Genomic DNA, 16,069 nt, shown 5'->3' with positions numbered 1-16,069 from the left:
TGGGTTTGTTTTAATTACATGTAACATGGGTTTGTTTTGTTAACCACATTTTTATTTTTTATTTTATTAGCTTCCTGAAAATTATCAAGGCTGCCACTGCCACAGGGACAAAGCATAATAAAGACACAAAGTGTGGTTATACAATTGCTGATTAGAGATTAGAAAATAGTAGAAGGAATTAAATACAAAAACACATTATTGTACATCATCTGGCATCCATTAATTTACTGAAGTATTAGTTCTTGGACTAATTAAGGGAGTGGATAGAAACAGTGTTTAATTTCAGGGGTAGAGGGTGGTTGTTGGTTTCCCACCTATTTATGGTGTTCATTCACCAGTTGGAAAGTTTGGCAACAGGTGCAAATAGTAAGGAATGCCAGACGAGTCAAACAGCCTTCCGAACTGTGGATTAGAGTAGCTTTTGCAGTATTTAAGACTGTTATCTAATGTATTGTCATGTGAAATTATGGTACTCTATTAATAGGAAAAGCATAATAAAAAGTGAAATTTTTCATCTGTGGAAAATGTGTAAGTGCTATACAGTCCTTCATCGGGATAGAACTAGAACAGCAAAGCATTACATGGAACGTAAATGAATATTATACAAAACGAATAATGGAAAAGAGGTTTTTTTTTACTTTATTCTGAGTCTACAGTCTTTGCACACATGCAAATTAAAGGAAGTTTCAACTGGGTTGAAAAATAAAGTCACTTGCAAATATCTCGTAGAATTTGTGATATTTGACATGCATGAAAGATCCTTCCTTCTTTTCTTTTTAATCCGAATTTGCAATAGTTTTGAAATGATGAAGGGAATGGATAATTTTCCTGAAATATGTATGTTAAATTAATAATTTTCTACCATTATAAGGTGTATTGACAAGGTGGACTCATATAAAACTATAATAGTTTCTTTAATAGACACAAATAGGTCTTACGACGACGATAAGATAGGAAAGGGCTAGAAGTGAGAAGGAAGCAACCGTAGCCTTAATTACGATAATGAAACTACGGAAAATCATCTTCAGGATTTCTGACAGTGGGGTTCGAACCACACAAGCTGATGTGACCCAAAACATGCAGCCAGTTGCTTGTTTGTAGTACATTGGGACTGACCAGGCACTCAACTCTCCATATAGCAAGACAACTACTACTAGCTGGCATGGGCACTTGGAAACTTGCTCTGGCAGATTATCAAGTGCCATCTAACGAATGCTTTTTGAAGCACAATGCAGGATTGGGCCATCATCAGCCTTAATCACAAATGGAAAAGACCTAATATTCTTTTTGACATGATTCTTCATATTTATGTCAAAAATAAACAGAAAAGAAATACAACCCTCATGTTATATACCCATCCCACTGACTTTCTTCCCACTCTCCACCATCATAAGCCATTCCTTTATACCTAATGACCAATCACTCTAGTATTGGTATTAAATATCTTAACAATATACCTAAAGATAAACTGATACTATTAAATAATCATCTTTTATTCCATTTCCAATTTAATGTTCCTTATTTTTCTTTTCCAAACATTCAAATTTATACAGAATAATTTAACATATCAATCCATCAGTCAGAAGGCCACAAATTCGACACTGTAAAAATCCAATAAATATTACAAAATGATAGTTCACAACATATAGACCATGGACTTGATAATAATATAAAGTTACGCACTTCTTCATGTTGTTTACCCTATACACCTATCCTAAAAGCTACATGAAAGGACATCACAACAGATTCATATATCAGAAAGATATGTGATATTTTTAACGTGTTATCTTTACCCCTATGATGTTTACATGATATATGAAGACTATTTTAGAACCTTATTATACATCTTTGATATTATCTAACTAGTGCACCTATTCTGGAAGAATGTTGAACTACACCAAAGGACATGATAAAAATCATATAATCGAAGAATATATTTTTAACATGTTGCTGTGTTATCATAAATGTGTAATATTTACATCATATATCAAGACCATAGTTTTCTTACAAGAACAAGTGATTCATATGTGCAATTGATATAAGTTTAAATAGACTCATATGTTATGATCATAGCATGTTGTATCAATGAGTCAAGACAAACCAATTTGATGTATCGGGTTTTGGTGGTTGTAAGTTACATATAACGTCTTTTCCATTTGTGATTAAGGCTGATAATGGCCCTATAGAAGGGTCAAAACTAGTCCTAATCTATAATGAATAAAATATAACAACATATAATTTGAAGTATTGAATAGGTGGACCTACCCATCTTTGTTAACAGTGATGAATCGTTAATACAGACCATAATGAAATTAATTTCATGTGAAATCTGCACTGTGTATGGCATAAGATGAGGTGAATGTTCTGTTGTAAACATGTGTCGTGCAGACAATGACAGAAGGTGTGATTGGGAGACGTTCTGAAGGAACTTGGTCGGCACTGAGATGGATTACGAAAGGAGTATATTTATTACCCCACCTATACTAAGTGAGATCGCTGTTTGCAATACGGAACAAAAATGAGAGTGATGGTTTGTAACTGAGATGGATAGACTTCATCACAAATACAACGAATATGTCACTGGAAGAACTGAAAGGAGACATTCAACTTGATGGCACAATATATTCCAAGGCAAATGGCAAGAAACCTGTGAAACCAGCATTCCTTTGCATAACACTCCATAATGACAAAACATTGTTCCAATGTAAACTACACAGAAACTAAGCTCTTAAAAACAAACGCATAGATGTTAGCAGTGCTTAATTTTGCCCAAATGTGCTGGAACAGTGTTGTGGCACCTCTGTGGGCTTTCATTTTTTCGCAGTGTTTTTGAGAGGACTGCTCGATAAAATATCAAAACTTGCAACTTTTATGGAGGGGGGCAGATATATTGTTGAAAAGGACCCAAAATGTGTGGATATGTATTCTGGTTAAGAGATGTGAATTTCATTTTGAATGGTCGGTATTGAACTGTGATTACAATTAAATTAAAAAGTAAGAGTAAAATATTTCCACCTTCTCAATACAAAATCAAGTAATGTGGGTTACATTACGGAAAAAACATTTATTGGAACTAGTTTTGACATATTTTTTAAGGTTATTACAGCCAAATTGCGAGTTGCACAATGTATCTGATAGTTCATAGAAATAGCAAAAAAGTTGTGAAAACACAGTGGTTTGACACTATAAATGTTAAAAAGACAAAATTGTTGCAAGAGTTTTGGATAATGTATAAAATGCATAAATTAATGTATTTAGCTGTTGTAGGAAGAATTCAAGAAGAATAACTTGGGCATTGAAGATACTTGAGGTTTGTATATATCACTCCTTATGAAGTTTGGATAGTTGCACTGCAATGTGTTAGATGTATTGCAGGTAAGGTTTCAGATTATGTTTAAAAACGCATATAGTTGTCACTGAAAGATAACGAAGATTCTTGAGAATTATGTATCACACAATCAAATCATCAACGGTAGTAGTAGTAGTAGTAGTGCTGCAAAAACAATCCATGCACACGCAGTGAACAATGTAAAAAGATGGTAAATAGAAGTCATTCAAAGTCCTTAAAAACTGAAAGTGAAAGTAGCGCTTGAAAGTTAAAAAAATGTTTAAAACTTAAAAATAGATGAGAAGATTCGCAGTTCAATGCAGAAATAAATGAAATTAATAAAGTTGTAAATAGTAATAAAAGCCAAATTAGTAAAATGGTAATGGAAAAAGAGAAAAAATAGACATTTTTATTTAAAAATATGTAATATGTGACTCACCTTGCATGTTCCGAGCTGTCAATGGAGGGATGGTATGGGAGGACATCAGTAGACGAATAAGTTAGGATGGTGTCTTTAAAAGTAGGAAAGATCACAATATGAAGATAAAGTTGGAATTCAAGAGGACAAATTGGGGCAAATATTTGTTTATAGGAAGGGGAGTTAGGGATTGGAATAACTTACTAAGGGAGATGTTCAATAAATTTCCAATTTCGTTGCAATCATTTAAGAAAAGGCTAGGGAATCTGCCACCTGGGCGACTGCCCTAAATGCAGATCAGTATTGATCACCGCAAGATGGGGGCTTCATTCATTCCATCCTGACCCGGTCAAATGACTGGGAAAAAAGCTGTTTCATTAGCCAAGGTTAATGTGCCAAAGAGCCTGAATCTAGAGAATGGAGAGGGCTTTTACTCGCAAGGTGTGATTGGTGGAAGACTAGCAACTTTCTCTCACTTTAATTCCTTTTTCTTCTTCTATTTTATTTTTATTCTTATTTTTATTTTCTAACCGTTATTATCTCTTGCAGATTTACTTCCATCTTATATTGTTCATTCTTGCCTTTCCTTGCAACCATATGTCATATAAAACAAGATATTTTGTAATTTTCACAACAAGATGGCACTACAGTACGTAATCCTACAAATAGATCGTCATTTCAAACTGGTTGTAAAGAATCATCATACATATTTCTGGTATTAAATGTATCTGGAGACAATAAATATACATTGTGAAATATTCCTATGCACAATTGACTGAACAAGCTCTTCGGCTACAGCAGCAAACAACGAGACTAACACACAGTACATAACGTTGAAAGAAATATTAAGTACACCCATGGAAATACCGCCTAATCAATTTGACCTATACTAACTTACTACAGATACTTCAAGGTTGGCTTCTTTTTAAATTCAGAAATAACTTAAATATGACTGTATATGTCAATGAGTAAATACTATATCCTCAATAAAAAGTGCTGATGTGTTTTTTGGTATTTATAGTACCTTATTACAGCGGTGTTTCATTGGCTTGGAAAGGTCACTAAAGTTTTAAAACTTTCCTATTGATGGGCTATTATCAAGTTTTGAAACTTTCCCTCTTCTGCTTGAGTCTAATGCTCTGTAATAGAGGTCTCAGAAATTTTTGGAGTACAAAAAGAGGTAGTTTGTTGTCTTTACGCTTGCTGCGCTCAAGTTCATTGTGAACTTATCGTTCAGAAAAACGTGCAGGGAGAAGGTATTAGGTCATATGACACGATACAAATACACAAGATTAAACTAATTCAATTCAAAATCACGCCATCTAAATTAACATAACATTAAAATGTCAAATAACTGCAAAATAATAACGCAAAAAATGTAAATAATAAAACCTATGTATTCAACTTAATGACAAGAAATTGTGATAATTATTAGGATATTTTTGACATCAATATTCACAACGATGTGATTATAAGTTTCATTATCAGTGATTCATCCCAAATATCCTAACATTAATAATTTTCTAAAATATCAGGAATTATCCTAATAACATACTGATAGAATGTAACATAATTTACATTATCTGCTGATATATCTCTTAATTGTATGTTACTACTAATTTTCATATTTAAAAATGAATATCCTGCATTCAAATATGAATATTATTGAGTACACTATATTCAAGTATTAGAGTATGAATATCTTACATTCGACTATTAGACAATGAATATCATTAAATATCCCACCATCAAGTATTTGAGTATTAGAATATGAATATCTTCCCAACAGATTTTATTTTGAAGACGGATATATTGGTGAGTCGTCCCTGATTTATACACCTTCAGTGAGAAACGGTATCATTTCAAAGTCACATTCCTGTAATTACAAATATAGACGAATGCTTAAGAGAACATAACACGTGAAAAAATCCACAGACTGTTTCCAGTCATTCGAATGGGTCAGAAATTGAAAGAATGAAGCCCCATCCTTGACTGCCGAAGCCTGTCGCACTCCTTTGCGGCAATGATTATTGACTGACAGATAAAATGTTAATCTAGAGAGTTGCTGGAATGAAAGATGACAGACAAAACTGGAGTACCCGGAGAAAAACCTGTCCTGTCTCTGCTTTGTCCAGCAAAAATCTCACATAGAGTGACCGGAATTTGAACTACAGAACGCAGCGGTGAGAGGCCAGCGTGCTGTCACCTGAGCCACGAGGACTCAGAACACGAACATAGAACTTTGAAATTAGACTATAAAACTAGTCACTACTATGCTGTTATAATCTAACTCTAGACCTATCCCAACACTCTTTCCTTTCTTTACTACATGTTGGATGTATTGGATAAAATTGAGAAAATGTTACAGCCTACTAAGCAAAATGTAAAGCTTTTCTTTACTTAAGATTGCCAAGTTAGGAAAAGAGATTGATTTCCTTAATGTATCTTGTTAAACTTAACACCCAATTTTCTCAAAGGCACTATCAGAAAACATTGTTATTCACCTCAAACCATTAAAACCCACATCAAAACTAATTAAATTTGGCTAAGAGAAGAAATTAAATTGTTATACAAGAAGAAGTTCTTCTTAAATCATAGAGTACATGAAACTCACCTTGAGGCCACTAAGTTGTTATCAGGTGCTCAATGGAATCTTTTCTAATCCTAAATTGATAATAAATTATTTAACGAGCTAGACAGGAAGCAGTAAATCTTAGAAAGAAAATTAAACTCACTATAAAACTCTATACAATAGCTGGTTTAAAACAACCAGAATAACCAGAAACGTAATGGAACACTTTCATGCACAAGACATTAATTTATCAAAAGTAAATTAAATGAAAATGAAAATTCAATATTAGATAAAGGCCCTAAACATAATTGGCCTAAGCTTATTGCACTTATCACAACCACTACCTTGTTCACAGAATCTGAACTAGCCATTAACAAAATGGCAATAGATAAAGAAGATGAATTAAAAATAGAATTAAAAAAGAAACTGAACCATATTTTCTTTCCGAAGAATTCATACAACCCATTTAATTATTACAATAATAAAGATTAAAAATCAAAAATACTTCTTTACATCCTTACTCCCATAAATTGGCCACTTTTCGCAGTTTAATTTACAGAGCTTTACCTTGAAACAGAATTAAATTATATAAAGGATTTAGCAAAAATCAATGGATATACACCTGAAATGATTAACCCTTTGATAAATAAGGTCAAATTCAAATGAACAATAAACCTCATCCCTGACAAACCCAAAAAATCCACATTCGTTACCTTCACCTACAACAATCCAAACTTTCACCAGGTCTTGAACTCAATAAAAAACAAAACTACCAATATAGCTTTTAGGACAACAAACACTAAAAAAAATTATATTTTAATCACAACATAGTCAATTCAAGCAAAAACGTTTTACAGGCTCACCTGCACACAATGCAATGTCCGTTATATTGGTCAAACAGGCCGAAGTTTTAAAACTAGGTACTTAGAACACTATAATGCCAATAAGCACAATAAATTTTCAGCTGTGAGCTCCCATATGAAAGAAACAGAACATCACTTCACAACGATAGAACAAGACCTCACAATTATTAACAGAGTAGACAAAAGAAAGTTGAAAGTTGATGAATGAAACCATCTATATATTTTTGGACCAATACTACAACAAAAATCTAAACCACAATTATTTAATTGAAGTCAAGAATCCATTATACGAAAGTTTACCCAAATTTTTACAAACTCTAAATTCAAAACATAACTACATTCTTAAAAATCTTAAATTAACATCTTCTAGAACCTCCACTACTTTAACTAACATGACTCCCTTCATGTCCGCCCCCGCAAATCTCCTGCAACTCAACACGACTCCCTCCCTGTCCAACCATGCAAATCACTCACTACCAACAACACATAAACTTAATGCCCCGCCTACCCCCTCCCATCCACCACACCCATCTCTGCCAATCTCACATCGATACGATACTAGAAGCACAAGTATCAGTCATTCAACGCTACCATAGCAACTGATTAACACCATAACAGTTAAAGAAATAAATGAACATACACATAACGTTGTTTTCTTCAACTAATCTTTCCATAACTGATTACGTCTTTACAGAGGAAAGGGTAAGTATTTATACATTCTCCATTTTTTTCTTTTTAAACCCATATTCACTTCAAAAATACCTTCCCTAAGCATTCACTCTCCTCTTGTTACAGACTTCACACCAAAAAACTCTAATCAACATCAATATACCTTCGACTTTCGCTCCTTCAAGCAAGATAAATGCAACTATAGACAGCCGAATAACTTTCCTTGCTCCCACAACTACTTAAGAAGACTGTTAACTTATCGTAACACATTCAACTTTCACACCTTCAAGCCAGTTAAATAAGACTATAGACAGCTGAACGGGTACTTAAGAAAACTGTTGTCTTATCTTAATATACGAAATTAACATCTTTAACAATCTATCAACTTTACTTTTTCTTACCCTCCAACAGGAGTATTCAAGGAAACACATTTCTATTTCATTAATAAAGATTGAGCTATTTATTGCTCTACCCTCAACAGGTTTTGGGCGCATTGACTCAGCGCTCCAGAAAGTGTAATCTTGTGAACTTGTGACATGCAGCTTGATAATACGATTTTAACCAAGGACATTCTAATCATTTTATGTTAGACAAACACCTACATTGATATCCTCTTTTTACAATTTTTAAGAATAATCAGGATCCAGATTATTCACCTCACAGGTTCGAGTTTGAGGCTGATGATGCCCTTAATATGGACGAAACATGTCCCTTGTAACTTTTTATGATAAGATTTACTTCTTAATTTACTAGATCTCTTTGTATTGAATAGGTGGATATTAAAAATAACACTTGTAACATATTTTGTATTTACGTACATTTCAATACGGACCTAACATGAGAATTATAACGTTAAAGATTTATCCGCTGAACAAAAATAATTATGGGAACTTAAAAAGGAAATCAGTGACAATGATCTTATCATCACCAAAGCCGACAAAGGTAATACTACCGTCGTAATTGATAAAACTGAATATATTAGTAAAACAAAGAATTTATTTTCAGACAGTTCATTTTCTACAGTCACAAAGGATCCCACCCAGAGAATTCAACGATTACTCACACAAACCCTAAAGCACATCCCATACCTATTTACAGACCAAGAAAAAACAAAGTTAATAATTATGAATCCAAGCCTTCCTAATGCAAAAACCCCCTCCAAAAAATACGATACCGGTGTACCTATTTGTCCAATCATCAACTTAAGACCAAGCCCTTTATATGAAATATCTCTATTTATCCAAAACATTTTGAGGAAGAATTATCAATTTATGTCTCAAAAATCCCTCAAAAACACTTCAGATATAATCAATAAATTAAATAACTTAAGTATCCAACCCCATCACTCCCTTCATTGTCCGACTCATTGGCTGAATGGTCAGTGTACTGGCCTTCGGTTCAGAAGGTCCCGGGTTCGATTCCTGGTCGGGTGGGGATTTTAACCTTAATTGGTTAATTCCATTGGCCCAGGGGCTGGGTGTTTGTGCTGTCCTCAACATCACTCCAGCTCACACACCACACATAACACTATCTTCCACCACAATAACACGCAGTTACCTACAAATGGAAGATGCCGCCCACCCTCATCGGAGGGTCTGCCTTACAAGGGCTGCACTCGGCTAGAAATAGTGACACGAAATTAATTAACTCCCTTCATTCTTTTGATATCATTAATATGTATCCCCTATGTGTGTCGGTGCGACGTAAAGCCCCTAGCAAAAAAAAAAAAAAAAGTATGTATCCCAGTGTACAAATATCAAAAGTTTACCCTGTTATTGAAAATAATTTAAATAAATACAATCATTTGAGTAAATTAGAAATCCTTGATTTCATGTCTATTTAAAAATTTCTTCACTTTTGATAACATTACCAGTATCTATGAACAGGGAAGTGTAGCAATGGGCTCGCCTGCCTCATGTATCCTAGCTGAAATATACCGAGATTTCCTAGAACATAATAAGATTGACAACAACCACAACTTTTGGACCAGATATGTAGATGATATCTTAGTCAACATTACTTCCACTCTTCTCAATAACATTGATCCACATATTAAATTCATACTAGAATCCAAACAAGACCAAAAAATAAACTATTTAGATCTAACCATCACCAGAAACCCAACATTTTTAAATTACAAAATCTTCAGAAAACCCACTCAAACTGCTTCCACAATCTGTCAGGATTCAATGCATCCACAGACTCACAAACAGGCAACTTACAACAGCTTACAGCCTTCACTGTACCCATGTCTAAAATAAGATATAAAATACGAATTGAACATTATTCGATACATCACAAAATCCAATGGTGGGCCGATGACCTCGATGTTAGGCCCCTTTAAACTACAAGCATCATCATCATCATCAAATCCAATGGTTACAATAATTTTTTCATTGAAAGAATAATTAACAAATGCAGACATTGCCCCTCAACCACTTTAAAGAAAGAAAAACCCAACATCCCCTTAATTTCCACTTTCACTTTTAATAAAGACATTTACAAAATCACCAACATTTTTAAGAAACACAATGTAAAAATAGCCTTTAAAACAAATAATAAAAATGGAGACATCTTATACAACTCCACTTCTGTTAACAGAATTAATAGTTTCTCAAAATCAGGAGTTTATAGACTCAAGTGTAATCATTGCAATTTTTCATATATGGTATTGGACAAACTGGAAGGAGTTTCACCACAAGATTGCAAGACTATAACCATAATTTTACCAACATAAAGCAAGATATGGAAATCCTTAAAACATTAAACAAAGGCCCTCTACTTGATATAACAGAAAAGTGTTTCACACATTTAGATCACTATTTCAACTCAAACTATAACCAACATGCTATTTGACCTCCTGATTATTATATTTAAAAATTTCAATTTAACTAATCTAAAATCAATTTTCCATTCTATTCATGGCACCTTTCCTCAGCATTTACTCCTATTCCCTCATCCCTCACACCCACTTTAATTAGCCCCTCCTCTCTCGTTTTTTCCACCTCCCTTCCCCAATTATCTCCGAACTATCCTACCTATTTTCTCTTTCCTTACCTTCCTTATTCTTCCTTCCTTCCACATAAATTATACAATACGTCCAACACTTCGCTCCATAAATTGATTCACATATTACATATTTTATTGCCTTTTCTATATGTTTCCTTCCCCCATTTCCATTCCCTTCAAATTAACCTCTCCTCTTTTTTCCCCTTCTTTTCCCCATTTCTCTCAGAAATTTTCTTTTCCTTTCTTTTTCTTCCTTTATCTTGCTTCCCATCACATAAATTTATCCCATACGTCTAACACTTAGCAATGCAATATTACATATTACATATTTTCTTTATAAAAAATTTCTATTTTTCCATTTTTTTTCTTTACGATTTTACTAATTTGGCTTTTATTACTATTTACAACTTTATTAATTTCATTTATTTCTGCATTGATCTGCGAATCTTCTCGTCCATTTTTAAATTTTAAATTTTTTTTTAACTTTCAAGCACTACTTCCACTTTCAGCTTTTAAGGACTTTGAATGACTTGTATTTACCATCTTTTTGCATTGTTCACTGCGTGTGCATGGATTGTTTTCTCAGCACTACTACTACTACTACCGTTGATGATTTGCAGATTTTAGAACTCCATATCGTGTGATACGTAATTCACAAGAATCTTCCTTGTCCTTCAACGACAACTATATGCATTGATGTATGCATTTTTAAATAAAATCCGAAACTTTGATCACCAGTGAGACCTTACCAGCAATCCGTCCAACACATCACAGTGCAACTATCAGAACTTCGTAAGGAGTGACATATACAAACCTCAAGAATCTTCAATGCCCAAATTATTCTTCTTATCCAAAACTTTTACAACAATTTTGACTTTTCACATTTATAGTGTCAAACCACTGTGTATTCACAACATTTCTGCAATTTCTATGAACTATCAGATACATTGTGCAACTTGCTATTTGGCTAAAATTTTAGAAAAACACTAGAGCAATAACGATATGAAACTCATAAAGTGACTTTGTTTCTCAGTCTCACATGTTAGTATTTCGTTTTCTCACTGAGCTGCAAGTAGATAAAAACAGCCATCACATACTTCTCGGCTATACTTTCTTGTTTTTAAGGCGACACTCTAGAGATAAAAATAAATATTTTGGTCATTTTGGCAAATTTGTTATGACTGAAATTGAAAGTATTGAGTTTCTTCTTTCTTGTCACAAAGTTATTTCAGTGAATTCAAACAATTTATCACTTTAATAATGCTTTGTTTGTCAGTCTGCACACAGCAGAAATGGGCGTGGCATCTGCTGATTTGCCTTGTTAGGTAATGATGTCACTGTCATGTTTCCATTCAATCAAATATGCCTGTTCTTTGCAATTATGCATCCATGGGATGGGCCAAAAGCACTTCCCCCCCCCCCCGCATCTCCCAATATATTTATACGGGCTCAAGCTGTACAACTACCATATTTCTGACTAAATTTATAAAGCCTGTTACGGACTAATATTTCAGTACTTGACTGTCATTGAGCAATATTTTATGCTTGTATTGGTATTCCTGATGGTACTAGCATAGTGCTGACAACTATAAGTTTTTTATTCTTGTAGGTTTAATCTTTTTTTGTGGGTTCTGTGGTGGCAGAACAACAGAGGGAAGATGAGGGACAGGGAACTGTTGCTGAGATGTGTGGAAGTAGGAGGAAGGGAAAAGGTAGGAAAGGGAAATGTAGCGTAGAGGATAGGAAAAGACAGGTGGAACAGGGTCATGGGAAGGAGAAAAGGGAGGAGGAAGTAGCTTCTGCAGCTGTCAGGAAAGATAGGGCTGACCAGGAGGGGAGGGGATCAAACGAGGTGGGTAGGGTTGAGGCTCTGGTCATGGGGGATTCCATCGTTAAGACACGTGGGGAAAGTGTGTGGAGGAAAGGGAACCAGGGTAGAATGTTATCCAGGAATTAGGTTGAGGCAAATGTTGAGGAAAGTAGAAGAGAGGGAGGAAGGAAAGGAGAAGGTGGTAGTGTTTCACATTGGTACCAACAACGTAAGGCAAGCTGATATAAGTAGTCTACCAACACAGTTGGAGATGTGTGGGATCTGGTAAATGTAGCACGGATGAAGTTTAAGAAAGCAAAGATTGTTATTAGTGGAATATTGTGTAGGAGGGATACTGACTGGAGGGTGATTGGGGATTTCAATGAGACTATGGAGTGGGTATGTGGGAAAATTGGGAGTGAAATTTCTAGATTGTAATCGGTGGGTAGGAGATGGGGATCTGCACTCAGATGGCCTTCACTTAAACCGCAGTGGTACGTATAAGTTAGGAAATTTGTTTGGAAGGGTAATAGGGAGGTACATTCAGGGAAACGGGGTAGCCTAGAGAGCGGTGATAAGGGAACAGGAAACTGGAAATCAAGCAGGGATGACAAAAAATTGTTAGTGTTGAACTCTAGAAGTATTGTAAAGAAAGGTATAGAATTAAGTAACTTAATAGATATATATTTACCAGATATTGTAATAGGAGTTGAATCTGGCTGAGAAATGATATAATGGATGCAGAAATTTTCTCACGGCACTGGAGTGTGTATCGTAGAGATAGGATAGGAATGGTGGGAGGGGGAGTATTCATTCTGGTGAAAGAAGAATTTGTAAGCTACGAAAAAGTTCAAGATGAGACACATGAAATTCTAGGTGTAAGGCTCATTCCTAAAGATAATAGGCAACTTGATATATTTGGAGTATACAGACCGGGAAAGGGTAGCACAGACGCGGATTCGGAATTATTTGATATGATAGTCGGCTATGTGGGAAAAGACATGGAAAGAAATGTGATTGTAGCGGGAGATCTGAACTTGCCAGATGTCAATTGGGAAGGAAGCATGATCAACAAATGGCAAATAAGTTCATATGGGAAGGACAGCTGATTCAGAAAGTGATGAAACTAACCAGAGGGAAAAATATCCTGGATGTCGTTCTGATGAAACCAGATGAGCTCTATAGGGAAACTGAAGTAATGATTATGAAGCTGTTTTTGTCATAGTTAAAAATAAATGTGATAGAAGGGAAGGTCTTAAAAGTAGGACTATTAGGCAGTACCATATGGCTGATAAGGCAGGCATGATGCAGTTTCTGAAAAGTAACTATGATCGGTAGAAAACGGTAAATAAAAATGGAAACAGACTCTGGGATGGGTTTAAAGAAATTGTTGAGGAATGCAAAAACAGGTTTGTACCTTTAAGGGTGGTAAGGAATGGTAAAGACCCACCTTATTATAAAAGAGAAATAAAGAGACTAAGAAGGAGGTGCAGACTGGAAAGAAATAGAGTTAGAAATGCCTGTGGAAGTAAGGAGAAATTGAAGGAACTTACTAGAAAATTGAACCTAGCAAAGAAGGCAGCTAAGGATAACATGATGGCAAGCATAATTGGCAGTCATACAAATTTTAGTGAAAAATGGAAGCGTATGTATGGGTATTTTAAGGCAGAAACAGGTTCCAAGAAGGATATTCCAGGAATAAATAATGAACAAGGGGAGTGTGTATGTGAGGATCTTCAAAAGGCAGAAGTATTCAGTCAGCAGTATGTAAAGATTGTTGGTTACAAGGATAACGTCGAAATAGAGGTGGAGACAAAGGCCAAGGAAGTATTAAAATTTACATATGATAACAATGACATATACAATAAGATACAAAAGTTGAAAACTAGAAAAGCGGCTGGAATTGATCAGATTTCTGGGGATATACTAAAGACAATGTGTTGGGATATAGTACCATATCTGAAGTACTTATTTGATTATTGTTTGGTCGAAGGAGCTATACCAGATGAATGGAGAGTTGCTATAGTAAGCCCTGTGTATAAAGGAAAGGGTGATAGACATAAAGCTGAAAATTACAGGCCAGTAAGGCATTCTTTCTGATTATATTAAACATGTCTGTGAAATTAATAACTGGTTCGATAGAAGGCAGTTCGGTTTTAGGAAAAGTTATTCCACTGAAGCTCAACTTGTAGGATTCCAGCAAGATATAGCAGATATCTTGGATTCTGGAGGTCAAATGGACTGTATCGTGATTGACCTGTCTAAAGCATTTGATAGGGTGGATCATGGGAGACTACTGGCAAAAATGAGTGCAATTGGACTAGACAAAAGAGTAACTGAATGGGTTGTTATATTTCTAGAAAATAGATCTCAGAGAATTAGAGTAGGTGAAGCTTTATCTGACCCTGTAATAATTAAGATCGGAATTTCTCAAGGCATTATTATGGGACCTTTATGTATTCTTATATATATAAATGATATGAGTAAAGGAGTGGAATCAGAGGTAAGGCTTTTTGCGGATGATGTTATTCTCTATAGAGTGATAAATAAGTTACAAGATTGTGAGCAAAAGCAGCGTGTCCTTGAAAATGTTGTGAGATGGACAGCAGGCAATGGTATGTTCATAAATGGGGTTAAAAGTCAGGTTGTGAGTTTCACAAATAGGAAAAGTCCTCTCAGTTTTAATTACTGCGTTGATGGGGTGAAAGTTCCTTTTGGGGATCATTGTAAGTATCTAGGTGTTAATATAAGGAAAGATCTTCATTGGGGTAATCACATAAATGGGATTGTAAATAAAGGGTACAGATCTCTGCACATGGTTATGAGGGTGTTTAGGGGTTGTAGTAAGGATGTAAAGGAGAGAGCATATAAGTCTCTGGTAAGACCCCAACTAGAGTATGGTTCCAGTGTATGGAACCTTTACCAGGATTATCTGATTCAAGAACTGGAAAAAATCCAAAGAAAAGCAGCTCGATTTGTTCTGGGTGATTTCTGACAAAAGAGTAGCGTTACAAAAATGTTGCAAAGTTAAGGTTGGGAAGAATTGAGAGAAAGAAGGTGAGCTGCTCGACTAAGTGGTATGTTACATGTTATAATTCTCATGTTTTGGTCCGTATTGAAATGTACAATGAAGTCAAATAAATATAAAAATCTCTATTTATGTATTGAATAGGTGGAATAAATAAATTTTAATATTTATTTAACTTCATTAAGTGGTATGTTCCGAGCTGTCAGGGGAGAGATAGCGTGGAATGACATTAGTAGACGAATAAGTTTGAATGGCATTTATAAAAGTAGGAAAGATCACAATATGAAGATAAAGTTGGAATTCAAGGGGACAAACTGGGGCAAATATTCATTTATAGGAAGGGGAGTTAGGGATTGGAATAACTTACCAAGG

General features: G+C 34.8%; 1 protein-coding gene across 1 annotated transcript in view; it reads left to right on the top strand.

Annotated features, from left to right (window-relative positions):
• Positions 1–16,069, top strand: part of cpo (couch potato) — a 572,642-nt gene that overhangs the window by 553,413 nt on the left and 3,160 nt on the right. The window lies entirely within an intron of this gene.

The sequence above is a fragment of the Anabrus simplex genome, chromosome 12 (genome assembly GCF_040414725.1).
Source record: "Anabrus simplex isolate iqAnaSimp1 chromosome 12, ASM4041472v1, whole genome shotgun sequence".
Lineage (NCBI taxonomy): Eukaryota > Metazoa > Arthropoda > Insecta > Orthoptera > Tettigoniidae > Anabrus > Anabrus simplex.
Note: the sequence above shows the minus strand (reverse complement) of the source record. Positions and strands in the feature narration are given on the sequence as shown.